The sequence below is a fragment of the Aethalodelphis obliquidens genome, unplaced genomic scaffold, assembly GCF_003676395.1.
Source record: "Aethalodelphis obliquidens isolate GAN/ISIS:26980383/991018 unplaced genomic scaffold, ASM367639v1 scaffold41, whole genome shotgun sequence".
NCBI classification, from domain to species: domain Eukaryota; kingdom Metazoa; phylum Chordata; class Mammalia; order Artiodactyla; family Delphinidae; genus Aethalodelphis; species Aethalodelphis obliquidens.
In genome coordinates this window covers 6,762,197-6,782,873 of record NW_020837985.1, presented here as the reverse complement: position 1 = coordinate 6,782,873, position 20,677 = coordinate 6,762,197, and the positions used below count along the sequence as shown (strand labels likewise).

The following is a 20,677-nucleotide window of genomic DNA, read 5'->3' as shown; positions in this document are numbered from 1 at the left end:
CTCCAGACGTGCAGGCTCAGTAGTCGTGGCTCACGGGCCCAGTTGCTCCGCGGCATGGGGGATCCTCCCAGACGGGGTCTCGAACCCGTGTACCCTGCATTGGCAGGCAGATTCTCAACCACTGTGCTACCAGGGAAGCCCAAATCCTTTTTTTAAAATTCCTTCATTCGATGTGAGTTGAGCCCTTGCTATGTACGAGCCACACTGTTAGGGACACAGAGATATATCTTGACACAGGTGTTTCCTGAAAGATATCAGAAGGTCATGGTTAGTGCCTGATAAAAGCATTGGTTTGAGGAAAGCTGGAAGTGATTTGGTGGTGTGCATGAGGTAAGTTTTCCGCTAATACCAGGCTTTCATTACTAAGCCAAGGTTTCTCAAGGTTTAAGTGGTGGAACGAGTAGAAGTCATGAAGTTTTGCTGTTCTTTGGGAAACATCATGAACTACTGATCTGCTCCGTTAACGAAAGAGACACTATCCAATTCGTATTATACTTGGAAAGTTTAGCGGTAAAATTTCAGGCTCAGGAGGAGTTGAACTCTCCTGATTCGAAGCCCATTTCATCTCTTACTGGCTGTGTGACTTGGAGTCGATTAATGAACCTCTCTGAGTCTCTGTTTGCTGCTCTTTGAAATGGGGATATCAGTCAGCCCTCCCCCTGAAGGATAACAAGATGATGCAGCACTTCCCAATCTTATTTGAGCATTGTATACTTTTTCCTTGGCATCCTGACTGACGTCCTGCAGGTAGCCTGCAAGACACCAACATAGAAAATGACCCTGTTTTATTGATTTTTTTTTTTAATTGCATTAGTTTTTTCTTCATGGCTGTGCCTGAGGAAGGAGGGTAGACAATGATGTAGTGCATGATTGGGGCTGCAACTCTACCCTGCTCAGTCATGGGTAGAAACAATCTGGTGTTTATCAATCTTTGAGGCCTTTTACTGTGCGTGTATTCTAAAATCAGTTGTCTGATGAAATTTTTTTTTTTTTTTTTGCGGTACGCGGGCCTCTCACTGTTGTGGCCTCTCCCGTTGCGGAGCACAGGCTCCGGACGCGCAGGCTCAGCGGCCATGGCTCACGGGCCCAGCCGCTCCGCGGCATGTGGGATCTTCCCGGACCGGGCCACAAACCCGTGTCCCCTGCATCGGCAGGCGGACTCTCAACCGCTGCGCCACCAGGGAAGCCCTATCTGATGAAATTTTAAAAAGTGTTCATCTAATGCTTACTGTGTGTTAAATACTGTTCTAGTCATTGAGGAAACGAGATTAAGCCCCATAAGGCTCACCCTCTCATAGAACTTATATTTTAGGGGAGTGACAGATAACAAACCCAAAAACAAACAGTAATTTAAAGCAGTAATATATACTAGGAAGGTTGGCAAATAATGGCACTGCTACAGTTCCTACTACTAAAATGGTAATAATAGTGATAATTATAGCCAGCAGGAGAGAGCTAAGTATATCATAGGCAGCAGTCTGATCTCTATTCATTCACTTATCACCAGTCTTTTTTTTTTTAATGGAGTAACTTTTAGCATCTCTTAGACTAGTTTTATGGGGTTATGGTTTGGAAAACATAGCTATTCATTTCAAGCAAACAATCTTCAAGTACAGCTTTCAGCATGCCCGCCCCGAACATTTGCAGGGCCCAGGACAAGAGTACAAATAGCGGCCCACATACCATGTGTCTAAATATTTAAGGGTTACAAATCAAGCGAATAAACTTTCAAATCTATCCTCCTGGCTTGACAAATATAACGTCATAACAACGGGGAAGGCCAGGTTTGGATTTAGAACTCTCAGAGCCTTGGATTTTTGTGCTGGAAGATGGTGGCCTGGGAAGAACTGGCTCCTGGGAACCACATTCCTTCTTGACCCACCATCAGTAAGAGGCTTTGCTCGAAAGATGTGGACCCCAGTCCCGTCCCACAAACAGTCATCACTTGGGTACCTCTTGGAATGGATCTTAGAAAGTATGGACCAGAGATTCCAGAGTTCTGGGTATCCAGCAAACAAAGAAACGTAAAGTACAGATAGAATGACTAAGTTACTTCCAACCCTGACATTTCATGATTCGGTTTTTAGTGCTGGAATTTGCATGATCTTAAACCTGCAAAATGTTGATACTATGCTCTGTGTGTACAAGATGTTTTGTCTGGCAAGAAGTGTGCCTTGTGGAAAATTCTAAACAATGGCCTAGGAAACAGAATTGGGAATTATTATATAGACATGTCTTGACAATAATGTTATTAATTGATCACACAAGGCCCTAGAATCCAAAGAAATGTCAAATCTCAGAGCAAGTAAGAGTAACTTAAGTTCAGAATTATGGGCAAAACATTTCCCTTTCTTGGACTTCAGTTTCCCATGTGAAAACACTAAGTTTTGGATTCTGAGTTCCTTCTAGCACATTTTTATGATTTTTATGATGTGATCTGCAAGAGCTTTTCCCTTGAATAGAAAGCAAGGGTATTTAGTAAGGGGAAGGGTCTGAACAGAGAGATGTTTAACAAGAGCAATAATTACATATTATGTTCCAGTCTTTTATAGCTTATGTAAAAGGTTTTTGAATGCATTATCTCATTGGATTTTCATCCCCTGCCTGTGATGCTGGTGTCTTTTCCTCCATTTGCCACTAAAGAACATCAAGCCTAGAAGAGATGAGTGAATTACCCACAATCTCTCAACCTCTGAGTGACACTAGAGCCAGCTCTCAAATCCATATACAGCCTTTAAAGTGGGTGTTTCCAAACCTTTGGTTTCCAAACCTTTGCATTCGGGAAAGATGGTCTTGCAGGTGTGAAATCCATTCTTTCTGAAGGAAGAGGGGGGTAAACAGCAGCAAGTATAAGCATGTCTCTTATGACTCGTTAGTCAACTTAAGGCAGACCTTTATTTCAGACGGGAAATCATTATTGCAGCTGCTACTAGGCCGACACATACGGACGTACACACCCTCCTCGCAGCAGCATTGTCTCACTTTGCCCTGGACACCCAGGCTCCGGAATAATGCAGCCAGTGGGACACTTTCCTGGCGCATACATTGTAAAATGCATAATGGCTGAGGGCATGTTTCGGAGCACTGCATCTCTTTCCATCCCTTAAACAGATTGTGTGTGCAGCCTGGCCGGTTGCCCGCAGCATTCTACCTGCCGCATCGGGAAAGGCTGAACCTCGATGGAGAAGAAAAGGAGACTCCACTGTACGGAACGCTCTCCTGTGCGCATGCTCCGAGAGATTTCATGCCAGGCGGAAGGCACAAGATACTCCGATAATTAAGTATCAAAGGTGAGTGGTAAAAATGAAAGAGGGGAGGAGGTGTATGAAAAAGTAAACATGCAAAGCCTTACAAAAAAGCACACACCTAAATGTAGTCACTGGAACGAATCAAATGAAAGTAAGTCAAAGCAAGAGATGAGTGCTAAATTCGCCAAATGGAAACACATTTTAGGGACGAAATCTTGCTTGTATTAACACACAAACCGTGGTTGGCAATGATGTATCTGGCCCCCAACACTCTGTTCCTGGGTGGTCAACTCACGTGGAGTCGGATTTCAATCTCTGCTCCTTTCCTTAATATCTGTATGAATGTGGGTCGGTTAATTAAACTTTTGAGTCTTAGTTTCTTTGTTTGGAAAGTGGGGATGAGTTATACCTACCACTCAGTTTTGTGTGTGTGTGTGTGTGTGTGACAAATGTGTTATATATTCTATCCAAACTGGCTTAGGTCAGCGTTTGGAAAATAGATGTTTATCTGGCCTGTGGTAGCTGCCGGATAACCAGAATCACCATCTTCATTAATTTATATTTCCATCTTCCATGCTTAACACTGGATCTTCATTAAATGTTGAATGCACTTGTTAAAAAAATTTTAAATCAAATTTAATGGGGCAGAATTTACATACAATAAAACACTCAGTTCAAGTGTAAAGTTCAATGACTTCTGATAATTCTATACCTTCATGTAATCACCACTACCACCAAAATAGGGAAAAATTCTCGTAGCCTGAACTGCTCTCTGCTGTCCCTTTGTGATCAATGACCCTCAACTTCCAGCCCAAGCAACTACTGATCTACTTTCTGTCACTACGCGTATTGCACACTATTTATTTCCTTCCTTTTCACGTACTTTGGGTTTAATTTGCTCTTCTATATCCAGCTTTTCAATGTGTGAATTTAGATAATTGACTTTAGTGCTTTCTTTTCCCGCGTTAGCCACATCTCAAAAATTGATACGTTTTAATTTTCTTCCAGTTTAAAATACCTTATAGTTTCCCATCTTATTTCCTCTTCAATCCATGGTTTATTTAGTAATGCACTGTTGATGTCATAACCATGTAGGGAATTTTGAGTTATCCTTCAATCTGCTGGTACTTTCAATTTTAATTCTGTTATGGTCAGAGAGCATGCCCAGCTTTATTTCAGTTGTTTAAAATTTGAGACTTCTTTTATGGCTAAGAACATCATGGTGAAAGTGTATATTCTTTTAAAAAATTTTGTTGAGATGGTAGATTTCATGTTAACTATTCTTACCACAATAAACTTAAAAAATTTAGAAAATTGTCCTTTACATTTACCCTATATTTATATTTATATTACCCTGTACCCTATATTTACCATATATTCACCACATTTAGCACTCTGCATTCTTACGTGTTGATTCAGCTTTCCTTTTGGTATCATTTCCGTTCTTCCTTTAATTCCTTTAAATTTTATTTTTTGTGGGCCATATCTGTTAGCAGTAAACTCTTGCAGGCTTTGTTTGTCTAAAAACGTCTTTATTTTTACCTAAGTTTTCAGAAGTGTTTTTTCTGGTTATAGAACTACTGGTTGCCTGTGTTTTTCTTTCAGCGCTTTAAAGGCTGTAAGCCATCTTCTGTGGTTTACGTAGTGTTAACCATTCTCATCTCTTATCTCTGTTCCTCTGTAAATAATAACTTTTTTCTATAGAAGATTTTGAGATTATATTACTGGTTTTTACAATTTGATTATGGTTTGTCATGGTGTCATTTTCCTTTTATTGTCTGTCTTGGCAATTGCAGACCTCCTTTTTATTTATTTATTTATTTATTTTTGGCCGTGTTGGGTCTTCATTGCTGCATGCAGGCTTTCTCTAGTTGTGTTGAGCAGGGGCTACTCTTCGTTGCGGTGCGCAGGCTTCTCATTGCAGTGGCTTCTCTTGTTGCGAAGCACGGGCTCTAGGTGCGCGGGCTTCAGTAACTGCAGCACGCAGGCTCAGTAGTTGCAGCACGTGGGCCATAGAGCATGAAGGCTTCAGTAGTCGTGGCTCGTGGGCTCTAGAGTGCATGCTCAGTAGCTGTGGTGCATGGGCTTAGTTGCTCCACGGCATGTGGGATCTTCCCGGGCCAGGGCTTGAATGCATGTCCCCTGCATTGGCAGGCAGATTCTTAACCACTGCAACACCAGGGAAGTCCCATTGCAGACTTTCTTAAATCTGGTTTTAGATTTTTCAACAAATTTGAAAAAAGTTCAGCCGTTTTTTCCTCAAGTGCTCTATCTGTTCCATACCCTCGTGCTCTTGTCTATTATGCTGTGGTGTTTTATATTCTCCCACAAATCGCTGAAGCCCTGTTGATTTGTTTTTCAATAATTTTTTTCTCTGTATTACATTATGAATAGTATGTGGCTGTATCGTCAATTTAACTGACATTTTGTTCTTCAGTGTCTAATCTGCCATCTCATTCAGTGAAATTTGCTTTCCAAATGTTACCTTTTTCATTTTCCAAAGTTTCACTTTTTTTTTTATATCTTCCATTTTTTCTTCATTGCGTTTATATTTTTCAAATCCTTGTGCATATTGAGTGTATTTGTAGTGGTTACTTAAGGTTCTTTGTTGTTAATTCCATCATCTGTCTTTTGAGTCTGTCTCTACTGATTTTTTTTTTTTTTTAATATGGGTCCGTTTTCTTCTTGGCATGTCTGACAGTTTTTGTATACTGAATATCATATTTTTTGTGGTCTTGAGCACGGAATTTTTTGTTGTCTTCTCTTAAAGAGTGTTCAATTTTGTTCTGCCAGGTGTGGCTAAGTTACTTGGGGATCAACTTGATCCTTTTATACCTTGTTTGTAAGTTTCATTATAAAATGCCCTTTATTCAGTGCTACTAAATAGATCCTTCTGTGATACTTCCTAATGCCCCTGGTTTTCCTGGAGAACTCTCCATGATGACTGGTTAGAACCTGAGCATATCCTATCCTTGTGTGATATTAGTCAGCTTACAGTTTCCTAGTCATTCTTTGTCTGGCTTCTTGGAACCTTACTGGACGCACACATGCTTTTGTGCTTAGAAATAGACTTGAAAGAGCCTTTACAGACATGTCTGATGCTTAAGAAATTCTTTTCCACCTCTCTGGTTACCTGTTTTACTAATTTCAGCCGTGCTACCCTCTTTGAACTCCAGTATCAGTCTCTTCAGTTCAGCGAGAATGCCGTATTCTCTTTGGGCGCCTTCCCTTACACTGCAGTCTGGAAAGTACATCCAAGTAGAAATTTAGGGCAATTGTAGGGCTCATATATTTTGTTTCCCTCCTCATAGGGATCACAGTCCAGTGTAAAATGTTGGAAGATATTTGCTTCACATATTTTTCTGGTGTTTGTTTGTTTGTTTGTTATTTAGGGTAGGAGGGTAAGTCTGGTCCCAGTTATCCATCATGGTTGGGTGAGAAAGTTGATGTATTTCTTTTTTACAAAGGTTGATAGCATTATTAAAACCAAATGATTCAATTAGGGGCTAAAATGACAGCATCAGCTAATGGTCAAGGGCTTTCTATTTCTGCCTCTGTCACAAGTCAAAGTTTCACGCCACACCAGGGCTTTGCAGTGGTATTCTCCCTTAGTTCCTGTCATGAGGTCAAGCCTGTGGACAGTTGTCAATTGAATTGATACTACTTTTCTTTCCAGATTGGTCAATTTTAAGCTTTTTGTCCTTTGGACTCATGCCTACTTCCTCCATCAGCAAGTGAATTTAAGGAAAGTTTCTTCCCCAAACATTCTGTTATCACTAGCTCAATATTAGAGTTTTCTGCCTGTTTTCTTTTTTTTTTTTTTTTTTTTTTTTTTTTTTAATTTTTTTATTTATTAATTTATTTTGGGCTGTGTTGGGTCTTCGTTTCTGCGCGAGGGCTTTCTCCAGTTGCGGCAAGCGGGGGCCACTCTTCATCGCGATGCGCGGGCCTCTCACTATCATGGCCTCTCTTGTTGCCGAGCACAGGCTCCAGACGCGCAGGCTCAGTAGTTGTGGCTCACGGGCCTAGTTGCTCCGCGGCATGTGGGATCTTCCCAGACCAGGGTTCGAACCCGTGTCCCCTGCATTAGCAGGCAGATTCTCAACCACTGCGCCACCAGGGAAGCCCCTGCCTGTTTTCTTATTTCTGCGGCCAAGCTGTAATTTCATTGAGAACAGTCCAAAGGTTTGTATTTATAGCATTTGGCATAGTACCTGACTCATAATATATCTTCTAATATCAGTTGGATAAAAAAGAGGAATTCAAATTATGTCAAATCATCTCCCTTAAACTTTGCTTTAATTCTTCCAGCTAACTGTGAAAAGTGCAGATCTTTTTAGCTATCTCCATATATTAATCTTCATATTTTACCAACTCTAGTTGCTCCAAAATTATATAATTACAATATAAGTTTTAGGTATTTAAAATTCAAATTTCATTCTGTACACTATCTTTGGGAAATCTTTTCCAAGCCTACACTGTACAATGATGAATTCTAAATATCCTCTCCGTCTTTCTTCTCTCTCTTGAACTCCAAACTGGGTGTTTGCACTTGAATATCCCACAGGGCTCTTAATCTTAATTATGTCCAAAATAGAACTCATCATTTTTCCTTAATTCTGTCCTCTTTTTCTGTGTTTTCTCTCATGGCTTTTGGATAAACAAAGTCCAAAATCCTTCGCATAGCATACAAGATCTTTCCACATCGAATCCCTGGTGACTTCAACTTTTTTGCTCATAACTCCTCTGCCCTGAATGTGCTCTTATACCTCCCAACTCTCCATAACATTTTACAATGTTATTTATTCTATTAATTCACTTTTTTCACTGACTTATCCTTTCAGCCTACTGCAGTGGAAGTTTTCTGGCTTCTCCAGATATATTCTCCATTCTTTTCACCTGCTCTGGGCCTGAGCATTCTTCTGTATGGGCTATGTGAATGGGGTTCTTTGCCTCTGATATCTGGTGGGGTTTGGTCTAAGAAAATCCAGCGAAGAGATCAAGAATAGGAGATGCTATGGACTGAATGTGTCTCCCCAAATTTATTTATTTATTTATTTATTTATTTATTTAGTCTCCCCAAATTTATACTTTGAAGCCCAAACTCTTTTTTTTTTTTTAACATCTTTATTGGGGTATAATTGCTTTACAATGGTGTGTTAGTTTCTGCTTTATAACAAAGTGAATCAGTTATACATATACATATGTTCCCATATCTCTTCCCTCTTGCGTCTCCCTCCCTCCCACCCTCCCTATCCCACCCCTCCAGGCTGTCACAAAGCACCGAGCCAATATCCCTGTGCCATGCGGCTGCTTCCCACTAGCTATCTACCTTACTACGTTTGTTAGTGTGTATATGTCCATGACTCTCTCTCGCTTAACGTGATTGTATTTGAAGATAGGACTTTTAGAGAGTAATTAAGGCTAAATGATGTCATAAGGGTGGGGTCCTAATTAGACGGAAATAGTGGCCATATAAGAAGAAGAGAGTTTGCTCTCTCCATGAGCATGCACAAAGAAAAGCCTTTGTGGGGACACGGTAAGAAGAAGGTGGCCATCTGCAAACTAAGGAGAGAGCTCTCACCAGACACTAACGCTGCTGACACCTTGATCTTGGACTTGCAGTATCCAGAACTTTGAGAAAATAGATTTCAGTTGTTACTGGTCTACCCCCTAAGCAACCACCATTCTACCCTCTGTTTAAATTCAGCTTTTTTATGATTCCACATGTAAATGAGATCATGCATTATATGTCCTTCTCTCTCTGACTTATTTCACTTAGCATAATGCCCTCAAGGTCCATCCATGTTGCTGCAAATGACATGATGTCTTTCTGTCTCGTGTCTGAATAATATTCCATTGTATATAAAATATACTGCATTTTCTTTATCCATTCAGCTATTGATGGACACTTAGGTTGTTTCCATGTCTTGGCTGTTGGGAAGAATACTGCTATGAACATGGGAGTGCAGCCAGCAATCCCACTTCTGAGTATATATCCAAAGGAAATGAAATCACTACTTTGAAGAACTGTCTGCACCTGCATGTTTATTTCAGCATTATTCACATCTATTGCATCTTGAATTTCACTAGAAAAGTGGTGCTTTATCCGAGTGAATAGATAAAAGCAGTGGGTTCTAATGAACATGAGTCTGAGGGCAGAAAATCCTGTTAACATCATCAGTGCCTACTTCATCCAGAGCAGACTCTCAAAGCTTGCTTGAAACTGGACAGCAAGGATTTGTCCTTCTCTCTAAGCACTTAATGTTTGTTTGTGGTCTTATTCCTATGTGTGGCTGTGTCTACCCTCATTTTGTCCCATCTCCCTATTATATCCTTGTTAGTTTCTCCCTCTACCATTCCCAGTCAGTATCTCAATTTGCCCTGATGTGCTTTGCACTTGGCATGAGTCTAGGTCCTGAACCCTGCTTGGAGTAACACTGATTCGACATGCCCTTCAAATATGTAGGCAAAGGCATATCATAAAACTCTCAGGAAATCAAAAACTTTCTGAAGTCAGTGGGATTTTGTTCAGCTTTGTTCAGGTTTGAGGGTTGAAACGTGTGTGTAAGCAAAAGAAGGTATATTAGCAGGGAGGCATTAAAAAAAATCCCTTAGTGGCGAAATCTGGTAAAAATTAAGTGATGGGATCGTACCCTTTCAGGCATTTAAGGAACTTGTCTTATAAAAAATGATGCTTTTTGGAGATGACATTAAATACACTTTGTTCCCTGGTTAATGCTGCTCTGTTTTGAAATTTTCTTCTCAAAGTTTGACACCAAGACAACTACTTAGGTAAGGGTGAGGTATGACAAATCACCCCTAGCTTGTGATTCCATTGTTCACACCAATGGCTGTTAGAGCCCAGGGGCAATGCACCCTATTGGGAAGCAGTTCAAAGGCAAGATACTTATGACCAATATGAAGAAGATGATGATATGATGAAAGGAAAGGAGCAGAAGGGAGAAGAGCGGAAGGCAGGGCAGAGGAGAGGGGAGGAGGTGAAAGAATGGGAGGCAAGGGAGGGAGAAGAGAGAGGAAGAGAGGGGAATGGAAATGCCCTAGTTAGGTTGTTGAAGGGAATTTCGATGGAAGATACTAAAACATTATAAGCCTGAATACTTCATGTTATAGAAAGTGTTCCTCCTTTCTTTCTCTAAAAAGAAAATGGCTTCCTTTTTGATATGGAAGTGTTCAAAAGAAAAGAGAAAGAATTTTCAAAAATTTAAAAGTTGTTTTTAAAATAAAAAACAGAAGAAAATGAATGAACTAGGCCTCCTAGTTCTGCTGACCTGAGACAGCCATTGCTCAGTCTTCTGGTGCCCTGTGCATCTCTTCAGATTGTGTTCACCGAGCTGTAGGCACCATGAGTCCGGGACCATGTTTTAGCATCAGTGGTTAGAATAGTGTCTTGCACAAAATAGATGATACAATTTTTGCTGTTGAATGAGAGAATGAAAATATGCATATGTAAATTGTATTTTAAAAAATGAGATCACGTTATACCTAGAATATTGCAACCTAACATTTTTCACTTAATAATCTATCGTATACGTTTTTGCCATATCAACATATGAACATTTACCTCATTTTATAGGTACTCCAGAGTAGTCTACATTTTGCCTCCATGGATAATACTGCATTAAAACAATTTTCATAGATATATAATAAAGTTTCCACTTTTCATTATTATAAACAATATTGCAAGAAATATTAAAAAAATATTTTTGCTACTATCTGATTATTTTTCTTGGGGTAAATTCCTAGAAGTGGAATTGCAGGATATAAATCACATGTTCTTACGGTGTTTAATTCATATTGCCAAATAGCCTTTCAAAAAGATTTGACCAATTTACCTTTCTACCAGCTGTATATGAAAATACATTTCAACAGTTTTGATAAAAAATTAGGCATTGCCAATCTTTTAAAATATGCATTTCTATGACTACTGTTAATACTGAACTTTCTAATCTGTTGTCCTTTAGTCTTTTCTTCCTTCTTGCTATTTGCATTTCTTCCTTTTGTGATTATTTTTGTATCCTTTGACCTTTTAAAATCTACCCCTATGTCTTTCCTTACTGATTTTTAAGAGCTCTCTGTATACTGGGAACATTAATCTTCATGGTATCTTATACATTGCAAATATTTCCCCTTCTTTCTGCCATTTGCTTTTTAGTTCTGTTTATAACGGTGGTAACGGTGATAGTGATGCTGTTAGTGGTGTTAGTTTTGTTGTTTGATGGTGGTGGTGGTTTTGAGTAGTGATGATGGTGTTGTGTCATTTTACCTTACAGAAGTTTACATTCTACCTGTATTTACTGTTATAGTTTCTGCCTTTGGTGCCATTCCAGAAAAAAGTAATAATAAAAGACCATTGCTATGGCAAAACTATATATTTTTTAAAGTGTATATTTTGTCCTAATGCTCTTATGATCATATACATACAATGCACTCACATGCATTTTAATCTTAATCTATCTGGAATTAACTTGAGGTAAAGTGCGTAGCAGAGTCAAAGGATGAGGGGCCCGTCACTCATTATCTCAGATTAAAAGACAAAACTGATGATACTCTTCCCAATGAGGGAGAGCTATGCTGCTGAGGCATGGTGCCCTGCAGTGAGATCAGAGCAGGCGGCAGATCTCACAGGGGGCTGGGGAAGTGTGGAAGTCAGAGATGGGGCGTTTTAGGGGTATAAGTGATCTGGCATCTGCATAAGGGAGGTTCTTTGGGGGAAACTGCTGTTGATTGACTCTCAGAGGTGTGTTTCCTAGAGTGAATCAGTTCCTGGTCAGCTGTCTTTCCAGAGCCAGGGACTGTCACTGTTTGAAAGGCTTGAATAAGGAAGTTCACTGAGGGGAGTTGTTGTTGATCAATTCAACAGGTTTAAAGGCAGTTCTGGTGGTTACCTGTTACCATGGCTACAGACAAATCAGCCTTTTCCTACAATTGCAGGAACTTTTACAATTCTCAGTGGGGATCTATTTTTTTTTTCCCCTAAGTGATGTGAAGGGAAGGGGAGATTTTGATTTTGTTTTCATGCGTATTTCTTTGTACAATGTGCTTTCCTTGAGGTTAGGAAGTGTGCTTCCCTTTCCCTTTACCCCTAGTCCCAAACAGAGGGCTACAACGTGAAAACGTTCAGTACGTTGAATTCTGGGAGCCAGGCTGTCAAGCACCAGCCCAGGCTATGGCCATAAACAACCATTTAGATGATCATGAACTCATGGATTTGAATTTTGGCTCTGGGAAGGTCCTTCAAAAAGCAACCACTGCTTCATATTCCCAGTAACACTCATATTTATATTTGAGAAGGCAGGCATAAAGGATAAGAATGAGAAACATTCATAATAATACTTTCTATCATGATAACACCCAATATTATTTAGTACTTAGCACATCAGTCAGTGTTAAGTCCTTCATACGGACTGCTTCATGAGAGCTTCACAATAATCCTTTGAAGTACTTCCTATTGCCTCCATTTTATAGACAAGGGAGTCGAGGTTCAGAGAAGTAATCAATGAATTACATGGGGGCTGGGGTGAGGGATGGGTGGAACTAGTATTCATTTAGTGAACATTATATTACACAGTTTTTCAAAATATGCAGACCGATTTTTCAACCTGGATTATCTCCTATTGACCGATAAGTGAGAAGGATTTAATTTTAGAGAAGGCCAGGGAACTAATGCTCACTGGCACTATGTTCCATTCATAACATAATTTAGTCTTCACCATAGCCCTGTGAAGTGGCTATTATCACCTTCTACCTTCTATAAATATGGAACTTGAGACCCAGAGAAGTTAAGTACATTGCCAAAGTCACACAGTTGGTAAGTGGCTGAACCAGGATTTTAAACACAAAAATGCTGTTTGTTTATTTCCAGTGACTAGAATACGTTGTCCATCCCTCCTATTCCCGTGTCTGAAACAAAGTGATTCAGCGTACTCTGATTTTTGATGAGCTGACTTAATTATGAGCTTAGTTAAGGGAATTACAGGAATGGGTCCTAAAATCTTATTCTCTTTCTTTTCAGAACTTTAACCTGTATTCTGAATTTGGCTATTTCAGCAAGTTCTGTGACTAATCTGAAATCCATTTCTGTGCAACCTGATCCCTCATGTTGTTGCTTTGATTCCTATAAGGAGAGAGAGATGGCTTTCCCAATTCAATGTTATATTATTTTCTGATTCATTCACAGTCTTGGGGGTAATTAATCACTGAATGTTAAAGTAGAAAGAAGGTGTGATGAGTCTTCATGATTAAGCTAAGGAGGATGGGACCAATGCCATTAACAGAGTTCTTCCCATGGGAAGAAGCAGAGAGCCTTGTGGCTCTGGGAGTTTTCCATGTTCTCGTTTTAGTCCTCTAAGTAATCTCCAATTGACTCTTGATGACCGTAGAGCTTATTCCAGTAAATGCAGTATTTGCCAGATGGCATATTGCAATCAAGAAAGTGACACTAGAAAGTAGTTCAATAACATCATGGTGGTCACTAATTTCAGCTAGAAAGTTTTTACTAAGGAGCACCTATGCTTTGTGGGATTTCAGTCACTCTTTTGGCAAAATTAAGTCTTATTCTCTTGAGGTCTTTTAGAAGAAGGGTGATAGTTAAGTTCAAGGGGACAAAAAGTGAAAATATCATTAGTGGTAAGTATAGTCTCTCTATCTCAAAGTCATTACAGATGGCTTTGATTCTCCACTGAGACTACATCACCTAGAATGAGGAAACTCAAATATTTGTTGAATGAAAGAATTAGGGTAAAGTGGTCTGAGTCCTGTGTAGTAAGGTCTCTTCATCTGTGTAGGTACTTGGCATTTTCATCTGGAAAAAGAAGACGTTGGTTAACACTTATTCAATATTTATTAAGTGCTACCATCTTTTTTTTTTTTCCAGATATTGCAAGGTGAAGGGAAACAAAGATGAAAAGAACAGATTTCTTTTCTTTTTTTTTTAACATCTATATTAGAGTATAATTGCTTTACAATGGTGTGTTAGTTTCTGCTGTATAACAAAGTGAATCAGCTATACATATACATACATCCCCATATGTCTTCCCTCTTGCGTCTTCCTCCACCCTCCCTATCCCACCCCTCTAGGTGGACACAAAGCACCAAGCTGATCTCCCTGTGCTGTGTGACTGCTTCCTAGGGGGCTATCTATTTTACATTTGGTAGTGTATATATGTCCATGCCACTCTCTCACTTCGTCCCAGTTTACCCTTCCCCCTCCCTGTGTCCTCAAGTCCATTCTCTATGTGTGCGTCTTTATTCCTGTCCTGCACCTAGGTTCTTCAGAACCTTTTTTTTTTTTTTTTACATTCCATATATATGTGTTAGCATACGGTATTTGTTTTTCTCTTTCTGACTTACTTCACTCTGTATGACAGACTCTAGGTCCATCCACCTCACTACAGATAACTCAGTTTCATTTCTTTTTATGGCTGAGTAATATTCCATTGTATATATGTGCCACATCTTCTTTTCCATTCATCTGTCGATGGACACTTAGGTTGCTTTCATGTCCTGGCTATTATAAATGGAGCTGCAATGAACATTGTGGTACATGACTCTTTTTGAATTATGGTTTTCTCAGGGTGTATGCCCAGTAGTGGGATTGCTGGGTCCTATGGTAGTTCTATTTTTAGTTTTTTAAGGAACCTCCATACTGTTCTCCATAGTGGCTGTATCAATTTACATTCCCACCAACAGTGCAAGAGGGTTCCCCTTTCTCCACACCCTCTCCAGCATTTATTGTTTGTAGATTTTTTGATGATGGCCGTTCTGACCAGTGAAAAGAACAGATTTCTGTACTCACAGGCCTCAGTTTAGTTGAGACAGACATGTAGACAAGCAAATAAAGCAGTATAGTAATTCCTTTGGTAGACATATAAACAAGTTGCAGGGTGCAGGAAGTACCTCACTGCCTGAGGACTAGGTCAGAGAACCTCCTTGCAGGAGGTGATGTTTAACTATTATAAGAAGAACTGAAATGCGATGGTTCTTCAAGCCAAGGATGGGTACTGGAAATAAGGATAAGAATTAGGAGAACGTATAAAGAAGCAAAAAGGAAAGAGAATACAAGTATGGTTTTGGTGGAGGGAGAAAGGCTTTATAGAAAGTCAGTAAACGGTGTCATATATCTTTAACATGCAAGTCATTCATATTTATTGAATATCAGTATATGTGAGTCATTCTGCTAAGCACCAAAGATGTTGAAAATTAAAGAGATCTATCTGGTCTCTGCAATTACAAAGATTCCTAATAGTCCAGGGTGAATAGACAACAAATTAAATAATTAATTCCAATTGACTGTGGTGTGGATCATTGTGGAGAAGTACAGGGGGCTTTGTGAACACACAGCCTAGGAAACCTAACCAGTTTGTAGGGGAAAAAGGGTTAAAAAGGTAAAAAGCTGGGACTTGAAGGACGATTAGGAACCAGCTGAGCAGAAGGGACAGCATAGAGTGAGAAAAAATGCTTAAGAATGTTCAAGATACTGGAAGATAGGTCAACTAGATCTTAGAATTTAAAGCAGGGTGTGTGAGAGAGCAAGCTCAGGAGGTGAGATGGTCAGATAATAAAAGGTATTACTAGCCACATACTGACTAACAGTGAACATTACCACAAAGAGCTCTAGATATCCAGGAAGCTATTTGAGGGCATTGATCGGGGAAAGGCAAAAAATTGCACCCTCGTATTTTAGAGTGGCTGAAGATTTATATCTAGCTTCAAGAACTAAGAAATAGAACAGGTTACGGGACACAAATTCTGGCCTTGGAGGGTCAGGAACCCTAGTGTCACTAACCACATTGCAACAGATGTCATCTTTCCTGCTTTCATAATGCTGTCACATTCGTGATCTTTTGCAGTTCTTTGAGGAAGTGAAGAGAGAGCATTATTATCCCATTGAGCTGACAAAGAGGCTGCATCTCTGGCTGGTTCAGACATTTGGCCAAGGTTAATTAAGTGCTGTGTTGCTTTTATAGCTGAGGCAGCCCCAGACCTCTGGCCTTCTGTTGTGGTACATTGCCTTTTCCACTACATTTACTGTGTGGGTTTTCAAAGGCCCATGCAAAGCCAAGTATTTCCATGAAAAATTGATTCCTTTCTCTATTGCAGTCCTCAAAATGACACAATCCCTCATCCCCAACTGCCCAGGCTGTTCTTAATAATACTTCCACCATGTTACCAATTACAGCAACTTGTGGATGAGAAGCCTTGCCTACATGGTGTGATGTAAAGGGACTCTGAAAAGACACTACTGTCCTTTGAAGTCTTCCCAAATTTGCCTCCCATAATTACAAAGCATTTTGCCTTAACATTTTTATTTGTTTGAATGAAAAAGCGGTATCTACAAGACGAGTCAGATCTCAGCTTTCATCACCTACCATCCAAACTGGGGATGCTTGTTCTACCCATGGCAGGAGCTCAATGATCCAAGACTTGCAGACAATCACAGTTTGCAGGAGGTGATGTTTAACTATTATAAGAAGAACTGAAATGCAGTGGTTCTTCAAGCCAAGGATGGGTACTGGAAATAAGGATAAGAATTAGGAGAACGTATAAAGAAGCAAAAAGGAAAGAGAATACAAGTATGGTTTTGGTGGAGGGAGAAAGGCTTTATAGAAAGTCAATAAATGGTGTCATATATCTTTAACGTGCAAGTCATTCATATTTCTTGAACGCCAGTATATGTGAGTCATTCTGCTAAGTCGTTCTGGGAGGGCTGGAAAGAACCCTAGGTATCTTGTTAGATTTCCCCATTTTATGGGTAGAGAAATTGAAAGTCTGAAAGAGATTGTGACAGGTCTAAGGTGACATTGGTTGCTGGAGCCTCTGGGTAATGACTACACTCCTGGTGTCCTGTCCCCCAATCCTGATTATCCCGAACACCATGCTAAGCTTATAGCACAGCTAGCACCCAATATGTGCCAGGCACTGTCCTGAGTGTTTAGATACAGTAAATACTCATAAGAACACAATGAGGGAGGTACTATTATTATTTTATGGATGAGGCACAAACATATTGAATTTCAGAAACCTACAGAGCTGGCAAATGTCAGCGCTTGGATATGACCCTGGGCAGGCCAAGCTCTCAACTACCGTAGCATACTATCTTTGAGGAGAAGCTCGGCAGCTATGTTAAGGTAGAAGAGATGCAGAAGGTCCAAAAGCAGGAAAAGGGAAAGGAGTGTCCGAAATACAATCTAGGATGATTTTCTGATTTTGTAAAAAGGCTCTATTCTTTCCAAACGCTTGAGTGACCACGAGCCCTCTGGTTCTCAGTATAGCCCAGCTTATGCCTTGGAGAAAGAGCAAAGCTCACAGATTGACCACAGGACTAAACACAAGCCAAATGAGTACCACAGGTGCTGAAAAAACAATTAAAGCACATGCTTAGGCAAAATTAATAGAGATGGAGCGCACAGGTCAAGGGAGGTGATAACTCCAGGCATTTTCTCTGACACAGCCCACGTTAGAGGTGCTGTTTCAAGTGTAGGTGGCTTATTTTATTTTTTTATGTTTTATTTTTTTTGCGGTACACGGGCCTCTCACTGTTGTGGCCTCTCCCGTTGCGGAGCACAGGCTCCGGACGCGCAGGCTCAGCGGCCATGGCTCACGGGCCCAGCCGCTCCGCGGCATGTGGGATCTTCCCGGACCGGGGCACAAACCCGCGTCCCCTGCATCGGCAGGCGGACTCTCAACCACTGCGCCACCAGGGAAGCCCTCGGTGGCTTATTTTAAAGTGTGCATTGGTCAAGTGGTACCGCTTTGGGACGCAGAAGCAAGATGGGGGAATGATCTGAGATTTATGTCCAGCCAGGAATGGGGGAGGAATTATCTATGCTTAACGTGGGGGAAAGAAGGCTAAGAAGATGTGTGAGGCTCCTTGAAGAACAGCTGTACAAAGAACAAATCCTTCTTGCCTTGCTCCAGCTGGGCTAAGGCAGCATGTTTCATGCCAATAACTGCAACTGTTACACAAAATAGAGCGGGCCGAATCATAGAACAATCAAGTAGTAAAGTTCCGTGTGTATTGGTGTATTCAGCAGAAGTTAGGTAAAAATCTAACAAGAATTGTTTTAAGGGTGGGGGCTGGTGAGATGGGGGAGATAAAAAATAACTTTGGCTAACATGATCACCTCGTTTCCTTGAAATTTTAAGAATTTAGGAAATCTTTTGCAAATGTGATACATTCAAAATGGCTTCCCAGTTATTGACTGTATATTACTGTGAACCAAAGATACCTAATAAAGAGGAGCTTTGCTTTCCAGGATGGAAAGCATGACGCCTAGCTTCATATGATCCAGTTAATTAACCACCACTAATTCGTAGACATAGGACAGCTTCTGCAGATGATTGGGTTTCACTTTTGTGGGTGGCAAAAAAAAAAAAAAAAAGAAAAACTAGCGTAAAGCAAAATACATGTGGTGGCAACTAATGGAATTACTGTTTTGCTGCACTGGTGTCTTGGGAGTGGAAGTATCTCTTGTCTATTCTGGTGAATAGAAGCAGAAATGAGTTGTTATTATAGTCTCTGCCTCATAATTTCTGTGTCACCAAGATGTGCTCTGTTTATTACTGCACTTAGAAAGCTTTGGAATAGTAGCCACATAAAGTCTCTCTCCATGGATTCTATTACCACACCCTTCAGTTGTTCCAGAAAACTGAAGCTGTAGAATTACACTTCTGGGGAGACCTGGCTCTCAGCCTTGTTTCTTCCTGGTTGTGCAGTCCATGGGGAAAATTTTGTGATCGATCGTTAAAGCAGGAATAATCCCCAGAATCTTCTGGTTTCTCCCTGTGCCTCCTTGCACATTTGAGGAATTGAGACCCAGGGAGCTGAGAGGACTAGTATAAAATCATAGAAGATATTAAAGATTTGGACTTCTAATCTCATTTATTCCCAGATGAGTGGATATACTCTTCTGGGATCCAACTGACCTCCTTTAGAAGTTCTAAACATGTATAAGATGGGTGAAGGAAATAGGTGGTGACCAGTTTACCTGCTGTGCCAATCTCTTGACGCATGGAATGCCCCAGTTTCCACAGGGTGGAGATAGTGAAGGTACCTTGGGGATTTAAAAATGAAAGACAGGGTAAGAATAGTTCTAATTCTATCAAAGCTCCTTGAGGATGCTCTGGCTTCTAAACTGTCCCTGAGTAAGGAAGACAAACAGAAGGTCTTCCCACAGTAAGCACATCAAACTTCAGTTTCCTCACTGTAAGAATGGGACTGGCCTAGGGACTGTTGTTAAGGGTAAAATGAGACCAGATATGTAGAGCACCCAGCACTGCTCCCAGTATAGGGGGGTCCTTTGTACCCTCCCTTCTTCCTGTCTTATTTAAAGATGGGAAGGTGTATCTCCAAGCATTGGTTGCGGTACTCTGGTCTCTGCATAGTGGTGGGGCTGGAGTTAGGGACAGGTTTTTGGAATATGGGGAACATACCCTGATTCTCATCTCTTCATTAAGATTTTTAAAAAGCTCCCGAAGGACAGGGATCAAATGAAATCCCTTATTTCCCTTACAGTGGATTTGCACAGCACTGAAATTAAAGTCAAAATCCTATCTAGGGCCCAGAGGCCTTATGTGTCCAGAGCCTTGGTTCCCCCTCTCATCATGCTTCTCTTTCTCTACTTCTTTTGCTGCCTGGAGTGAGAACAAAAAGTTATCTCCACACTCCCTATGTGGGCTTAATTAGTACTAGTGGAGTAGTTCATTAAAGTTAAAATTCTCCTGATTGTTTGTGTACCTGCTAAATAATTCAACAGTTAAAAAAACCGTAGCACCCAATGCTGGCAAGTCTCCGTGAAATTAATACACTGATGTAATACTGGTTGGTGTACAACTGGTAATTGTTTTGTGATTGCAATTGCCAGTATGCGTCAAGAACCACAGTAAAGGGGCTTCCCTGGTGGTGCAGTGGTTAAGAATCCACCTGCCAATGTAGGGGACATGGGTTCAAGCCCTGGTCTGGGAAGATCCCACATGCCACGGAGCAACTAAGCCGGTGCACCACAACTACTGAGCCTGCGCTCTAGAACCTGCGAGCCACAACTACTGAGCCCACGTGCCACAACTACTGAAGCCCGCGCGCCTAGAGCCTGTGCTTTGCAACAAGAGAAGCTACCACAATGAGAAGCCTGCGCGCCGCAACAAAGAGTAGCCCCCGCTCACTGCAACTTGAGAAAGCCCACGTGCAGCAACGAAGACCCAATGCAGCCAAAAATAAATTAATTAATTAATTAAGTTAAAAAAAGAAGCAGCACAGTGAAGATCATGTCCTTTGATCTAGTTATGTCACTCATCAGAATTTATCCTGAAGAAAGAAGCTAATTGAAATAAAAAGGCCACATTACTAGAGATTATCTTTGTAAATTTATGTATCTTTGTAAATTTACGTCTTCATAAACATTGAAACA

The 20,677-nt window shown here is 40.5% G+C and overlaps 1 long non-coding RNA gene across 1 annotated transcript in view; it reads left to right on the top strand.

Annotated features, from left to right (window-relative positions):
- The first annotated feature begins 3,117 nt into the window (after positions 1-3,117).
- The window catches only part of LOC113633791 (uncharacterized), a 67,640-nt gene continuing 50,080 nt past the window's right edge, over positions 3,118-20,677 (top strand). The window contains exon 1 of the long non-coding RNA XR_003438337.1: positions 3,118-3,290. This is a non-coding gene — a long non-coding RNA (uncharacterized LOC113633791). The remainder of the gene's footprint in view (positions 3,291-20,677) is intronic.